Raw genomic sequence first — 8,417 nt, forward strand, 5'->3', positions numbered from 1 at the left:
AAAGAACATTATTTTGTGTATTTGGTGTAATGAGTGTGTCTGTAGCTGTTGACCCCTGTCTGGAGAGCCTAACATCAGTGACAGAGGGTCAGAGGTGTTTGGGTTCGAGAATGGTTGTTTACTGAAGCCTTCACAGTCATCTCAAACCCCATTAAGAGACCCCAACCTCATCAGTCCAATATGAAAGTCTGAAATTAATTGTACAGACAGGCCACCATGCAGGCATTACAGGATACAGCCACCATTAAATTTGTATGGATCACCTTATTTAGACTTATTTAGGCAAGAATTTAGACCTATAGGAAGAGAGTTTAGTAGAGTTATAGTAGACAAACTTTCCTTACAAAACAGAATTACCCACCGTACTGTATGCTTTCTTGTTTTTCTCAGTGTTAAGGGTTTTAGATTCTGTATGATCATAATCTTGTGCACCATGCATGTTTCAGCACATTTTTGTGGATGGGATTCATTCATTTATAAATATCATTAGGTCTACATTTTTTGCGAGTTGCACCACATGACATTTTACAACCTTCAGGTCCTAAACTAACCTTGCCTAGTCATAAAGCTCAAATTATCCGATATTTTAAGAGACAAGAGTCTCTCTTTGATGTAATATGTTTTATGTTTTTTTCCTACATGTTGGTTGCACCACACGACTGATATGATAGACTTTTTTTCTTTCCTTATAAAAGAGAATTTCCTTATTTTTTCCCTCAATGTCAAGTATAATATTTAGAGAAAATCACTCTTACAAGTAAAATGGCTATATTTAGCCATAGACAGAAAACAATTAAATCTTATCAGCTAATAGTTTCACAGCCTTGACGAGCTTACCTGTACCCCTCCTCCATTCTCTCTTTTTTTCTACACATCTCTGAGCATGACAGCCACTTTTATCTTTCCATTTTTAATATCATGCTCTAATTATTTACTCTTCAGGTGTATTAAAGTTGAGCTGAATAGTGACGAGATCCGCCCTGTTAGCTTTAATTACTTGTCTTTTTTCTTTCCTCTGTGAGTTTAATGAATGAGCCGAGCAAAATTAAAAATGCGTAATGAAATGAAACCCAAACAGCAGACAGTAGGCCTATGCCACGTTTCCTTCAGATGGGTGCAAGCGGGGGCGGAAAACACGGGCATAATCATTTATCCTCGTAGAGTTGAACCATTTAGTGACGTTATTATCATCGTAGCCGTCTCAGTTTGAACTAATACGCCACAGTTGAAGAAACAGCAAGCCCTCCCATTTGTTTCAGCCGGTTATTTCCATGCATCGAAAAAGATTGTTTGTCAAGATTATGCATGACATTAGAAATGTCAGATGCCTCGTACATAAAGGAGACGGATGTCAGTATGCGGCGAGGAGGTGGAGAAGAGCGGAGGTAGGAGGGAGATGAATGTCAGTGCTGGAAAAACAAACGGCGCCCGCAAGCCTGTGCATCGTCCCCGCACTGAATTAAACCCGAATTCATCAACGAACAGCCTGCCTTGTAGAGTCCACAAAGGAGCCAAGCAGCCATTTAGATGCAAGTTAACAAGTGAAACTGCTCTGTTTGGGGCTGATGGTTTGTCTAAATGCTAATTTATGTTCAAAAAGAGCTCGACATTCCAAAGGCATTATGTGTAGAGGCAGACAGATTGCAGCAGAGACATCAAACTGCTTTCAGACCGACTGCGTTATTCTCTGCTGGAAGGTTATTTTCCCCCACTGGCCAAAGCGAGATTGGATTTCGGTAATGAAACCGGCTAATAATTCTCATTATACCCTTAATCTGGGAACGAATTTGTTTTTTTAATAACACAACGATTCATACATGTAATTAAAAAGTAACTTGGCATTTGTCATCCCAAATTAAACAAATACAGCGTGACTCACGTGGAACCGATACTGTGTCAGAAAAGCTAGCGGTAACAAAATAAATGACATATATAATAATAATAAATAAATGGCAAAAACTGTTATGTCTCATGGGGGGAAAAAAATTACGCTTAAAGTATTTAATGAATGTTATTCCAGCAGCTGGAGCTGTTGAAGTATATGAAGTCAAAATTTATTTTATTGTTGAGGGAGAAGGACATGAGTGTCTGCTTGGGTGTCTTAGATGTTAGGCTTCAGATTAAGGTTTTGGGTGGACACTAGGGAAAAGAAAAGGTTTCTCATTCTGTGTTGTACTCTACAGTTCACAGTCCGAGGGTAGAGCTACTGATCTGGGGTCAGCTGAAGTTGAAAGTTTAGAAAAGACATGATTCTGTTTTAATTTCCTGCCTGTCTGCTACGGGGAGATTGGGTCAGTGGGTTAATCCACCAAATCATCACATCTATAACCGAACCCAAAGAGAAAGAGACAGAGAGGAGACGCTTTCCTTTTCATGACAGGTCATTCAAAGCGCAAAATGCACAAAGTAATCCGTTACAAGCCAAAAGATCCATTTTCTTGATTTTGTGTTTCATTGCGGAGATGAAACTCCTTCAGATAATGTCTTAATACCCTGTTTCACAACACTTCTGAAGGGAGGAATGGAAATGTGGCATGAATACGTTAACGTCTCACAGTCTGTGCTGCAATCTGGGGAGAATGGAAAGTCGAGAGAGACCAACTGACACATTTCGGCAGGCAGGCCACACACATACACACACACATGCACACACAATCTCAGCTGCTGGCCATGTTGCTGTGAAGGACACAAATTCTGCCATGCATCCATATGAATTCTGGCTGTGTAGGGTGAGACAGATAGTGAGAGCAGAGAATAATTCACACGGTGAACAGATGAAGGGTTATCAGTCCATATTCTGCTGCATAAATCTCAGAATATAGGCCTGCTGGGGTAAAAAAAAGAAAGAGAAAAGCAGCCAGGCTTTGGCTCAGCCTGCCCGCATAAAATGAAAGAGGCTATGAACTATTTTCTTAATCTAAGATTTTTGCAGTAGAGCCATAAAGTAAATGCTATACTGCCATTTAAGAAAGAATCACCACCATAACTGTATATATATATGTGTGTGTGTGTGTGTGTGTATATATATATAAATTTGAATATTTTAAAAAAATTGGATTATTAAAATATTAAAATATAGATAGAATAGTTGTATGTTGTTGTTATAAATTTAAATAAAAATGATTATATAAATATGATTAAATATGTCTTAAAATCCACTTAGATTTTATTGGTCGCACCACAAGACTTTAATTTGGTGAACAAAATGTTTACAACTATTAATAAGCAATACTGGTAAAATATTTTTTCTAAGAAATAATAATAAAAGTAAAACTCTTTTCAAGATAATAATGTTTTTTTTTTGTGATAAATCCTAATTAAATAATTTTATTATTTGAATTTATCTTATGGGAAAACATGGGTCTGTGGCAAATAAGAGTGTTCAGACCTTTTGAAATAGTTTAAAATTCACATGGGTTTTATTGGGCACACCACATGACTAATTTGGTGAACAGAATTTCCTACAAAATATTAATATGCTGTACTTTTAACGTAGTTTTTTCTAAGAAATAATAAAAGTAAAATTATTTTCAAGATGATATTATTATTGTTGTTGTTGTTATAAATCCTAATTAAACATGATTACATAGTTGCATTTTATTATTTGCCCTTGGTCTAGTTTTCCCCCTGCTTTCTGAAACCCCTTCAGAACAGAACTAGATATTGACAAAACTAAACAGCAATGCGATTGTTCACCTTTAGCACTTCAGAGTATACTTCTTTGATCAACTACACAGAATAATAACCAATTAGTTAAACTCCGACCGAAGAGAGTGGAGGAATTTCCTTCTTCTGAGAGCATTGCCAAATCAAATATTTGGCCCTCCATACATCATAGAGCATCTGACATTAAGTAGCTCAGTGCGTCACGGCAGGGTAGAGAGGAAGGCCCACGGACTCGCCACAGATTGATTTACAGAGACATAAGGCAGTAAATCACCAGCCAGAGGGCGAGACCGCCTCACAGGGCTCGAATAACAGGCCAGCAGCCAAAGCGCAGTGTGAGTAATCTATCAAGACCTGTTACAGTCAGACGCAAGGGGGTATGGGGGTCTACAACCTCAGTTGCGTCTCTGAGACACCAGTGTTGTTGTGAAACATTGATGTACAGAGACCAGCTCCCATCACAGACCATGTAATCCCTTTTATCACTGAGAGAATGAATGTCCTTTAAGACCGGGTGGAATTCTCAACTTTCACTCAGAAACAAGGAACAAGGCCTTAACAGTTATGTTCTTCGGCTGAAGTAGAAGGAGTAAAACGGTCATACTGTGCATTACTGAACTTGGGATATAGATGAAATTTACCAACTCCAACATGTGTGTGAGGTAAATTTGTAAAAAGGTAATCACTTGCTTGCTTAAGAAGCCATAGATCAAATTAAATTGACCTAACAGCTCTCATAAACATGTTCCTTAATTAAGATTTGAAAGAGCAGGCAGCATGGAAATGAATGAGAGAATTTAATTAGTGCATAGACAGAAGTTCCAGATGCTCCGGACACTGCTGATGCTCAGCCATTGTAATGCACTGCACTGATAACACAATTCCAGGAAATAAACAAGAGTGAATCATAACTGAACAGATAATATGCACGCTGACAAATGAAAAAAGCTGATGGTCATGTATCCCTTGTAAAAAAGAATTTTTTTTTTTTCTTTTAAAAAGATTAATTATTGGAGGAATTATATATTTTAAAAAGAATATACTTAAGTGCGAACTAAATGTAATGTTTTCGGACACTTAACTGCATGTTATCTGCAATAAAATTTTAAATATTAGCTGAACTTCAGAGGGCTTTTTGACCCACTTAAGTAGGACTTAAGTGCATTTTTATATGTAATTTCATAATTACTTCTATTGTTTTTTAAATGGCTAGAATTTATGGTAAACTAAAACATTTTAATGCCATTTCTGTTGAAACTTGTATGTCAATCAAGTTTTTAGTATATTAGTCAATGTATTAAAATAAGTGTACAGTACATCTTTAAGGCACAACAAAAGATTACTGAAACACAAACATTTAAAATGTACTTGTTAGCAAAACCTTTAATTTGACATTATTACAAAGTGCATGTTTTAAAAGTGTACTTAAGTGTGTTAAGAAACATGAAAGTGTGCTCTCCTGAAGAACACTTAAGTGGTTTTTTATTTTATTATCTGCTTCAATATTATGTAGCACACTTCTGTTTAGCAAAAGACCCTCTGAAGCATTAATTACTGAATAACAAAGAAACACATGCATCTGAATGTTTCTTTTTATTTCAAATAATAATAATAATATAATTAATATAATAATTCTTAAATTAAGTAGTTTGTCACATATGTTCAGTGCAGAAGATACTGTTAAATATTCCAGAGGTACTTGGTCTGTCACCACTTCTGTCAACCATTTTAAATGTATGATGTCTTAAATTAAAAGCACAATGACATATAAAGAAGACAGTCATATAGAATTATAAGAAAGGGTCAAAGGTCATCATCATCCATCACACCTTAAATGGTTCAAAATGGCTTTCTGTATGCTGTATGCCTCAGATGGTTAAATCACACTGACTAAAAGAGACACATTCAAAACACTAGCTTCCACTAAACATTATAGGTTCTTTTTAGAGCTAATATTGATTAGAATCATTTATGTACCAATCACAAGTAATGAGGACCTACAAAAGCGTGCGCATAGAGCAGAGCCAGAGCATTCATCACTTTGACCACTGCAGACTCATAAATCTCAACAGTTTTTACACAAAACCATGGGCCATTGATCACTTCCATACTTGAAAGCAAGAGTCCAGAAAAACAGTGAGAGTGCTAGCAAAGATTAATAGAGATGTGTTGGTCATACACACAAATGGCATATAAATTAATTGATGGACAAGCTGGGATATGCAGACTAATTCATCACAATCCTAAAGATGGATGAGAGTATTGGCGATGGAGAGATGTAATCTCCAACAACACAATGGAAATGACCATTTCACTTCTTTTACAAGCTTTTCAAGTATCACAAGCACTCTGTTGCTTCAAACAACACTCTTAAAATTCAGTGAATTACAAGTGAACCTGGATAGCCCTAATTACAGCTCGAGATTATAGACTACTTTTAAGTCAAATTAATTCAGGACGAATGGTTGACATTATTTCAAACAAGTGAAAATACTGAGTCTAAATGTGGTGTTTAATCACTCCCTGAAAGCTTGTAAAGAAATCTTTGATTATCAATGCACATTTTAATGGTGGCTAATGTAATCACATGTTTCCGTTAAAGACAATCAGATGTGGTTGACACTAAGTTTCTCGCCTGCATCTCAGCGAACCTGACTATAGTATGTTTGGAGTTTCAGATGAACTGGTTTGGTTCCAATAAGACAGGGTTAAACTAAAACTGAATTCAGTAAGAGAGATTAAAAAATTATAATAATAACCTTGGGCAACAAGGTAGAGTAGCATCTCAGTGAACCGGCGTAATAACTATGATCCATATACATTGCATTCTGCAATCCATGGACTGAATGAAGCAATTATGAAATATGTGTCAGAGGAAAACAACAGAAGTGAACGCAACAGGTCCATTGAATATGTCCAATACAAACACACTTGAGAACCATAAGATGTAGAATGTGATAGCAGTCTTAAACTGAGTAAAGACCAATACTGCCCTCTGCTGTGGAAAAATAAAAACATAATTTTGTGTCAATTAGGATTCAACCTCTCCTATAGATTGTGCTTTCTGCCCAAAATAAAACTGGAATTCGAATAATGTGCCGTTCTCAAAAAGAGCCAGGATGTAGAGTGAAAAGGTCAGATAAGTTTAATGGTACATTTGATTATGTGGTGATTATATTTTGTGATTATTAATGTAAAATAGCATAAAAACCAATTCTGAGTGATATATCAATGATTAATGTATCATTAATCTGTCCTGTATCATATTTGGGCATCATTTTCTTTGTTTATACTGGTAACTGGGACTGGGAAATCAAACACGGCCACCCAGTAGTAGATTCAAAGGTACCACATGTATGGTAACATAATCCTGGTACTTCTGCTGTAATGACAGAGAGCCTTTTTGATTTACTGAAACTAGGAGTGTTAATATATTAAACTAATTAAGTAAAATAATTAAGTACAATATTTTAGAGCTTAACATAACTAGAAAAATCTATATTCAATTTTAGAAATACGGAGCTTTTAAGATAATATTAATTTCCTTGACTTTTCCAGGTCTAGAAATCTCACTTTAAAAATGCCTTTTGTTTTTTAACACCGTGAGAAACCTGGTTCTAAAATAAAAATGACAGTTGTTGATGGAATGAATAAAGAAATATGATCAAAGTCAGTTTTCATTTTGATTTGTAGTTGTTTTAGATTATTTAAAAACAAGATTTGTCTTATTTTAAAAGCCCCAGTTGAGAAACAATGCATTAGAATGTCCAGAGTAACTAGCTACATGAATCTGCTTTTGCATCTGTGTTCTAGGAAATGTTTTGTCACAGACTTGATGATATGATACGTAGGCTACATAAGCCTTTTCACATACAGGCTGGATCTGCTCCTCTAGAAGCTCAAAGGCAAATTCTCCTCAGTCCAGAAGCTCAAATGTAACTGAAAACAGGATTCCAACAAAACATGCCCTGTCTCGAGAGAAGCTGAATGGATCTGTCTGAAAAATAAAGTGGCAGAAGGTCCTGGCTACATCGGTGGTAACCAACAATCTTCTTTAACATGGGGACACCAATTAGTATTATCTTCAAGAAGAAACAAACAAAGAGGGATTTCACTCACAAAGAATATCTGGAGCAGTTCCTGCTTCATACTCCGTTCTGCGCATGGCATCAACTGCAGCCAAGCCAACCTCCATCTGTTCAGCAATAGAAATCACTCAAGGAAAAGTGTGATGACTTCCATCCAAACGAATACAGCTGGGAAAATATTTACTCTTACAATGATTCAGTTTATTGATTATTGAGATACAACAACAGCAACAACAACAACTATAATGATAATAATAAGTTAAAAAAAACAAAAAAACGTAAGTATGTCACTGTAGTAATTACGTTGGATAACAGATGCATTGTTGCTGCAGTAAAGCAAACCACACTTTTCACAGAATTTCGAAGCCGAAATTCACCAGACGTTTGGGAGGATTTCGAAATTTTATTTTAAAAGGGACATATTGTGCAAAATTCACTTTTACATGCTGTTTGAACACTGATGTGTGTCCACACCCTAGTGAAAAAAAAGTATACCAAGTATACTTGCAGCCAGACTAATTGTCAGTATACTTCAAGTGTGTTAATGATTAGTTAACTTGAAGTGTGCTATTTTGGAACAACTATTTTTGTACTAAGTGTATTTTAGTTGTAAATAAATTATACTAAAGTATAACTTTAAGTGTATTTAGTGTACTTTTCTGT

The sequence above is a fragment of the Sinocyclocheilus rhinocerous genome, unplaced genomic scaffold (genome assembly GCF_001515625.1).
Source record: "Sinocyclocheilus rhinocerous isolate Xijiao unplaced genomic scaffold, SAMN03320098_v1.1 scaffold1441, whole genome shotgun sequence".
In the NCBI taxonomy this organism is placed as follows: domain Eukaryota; kingdom Metazoa; phylum Chordata; class Actinopteri; order Cypriniformes; family Cyprinidae; genus Sinocyclocheilus; species Sinocyclocheilus rhinocerous.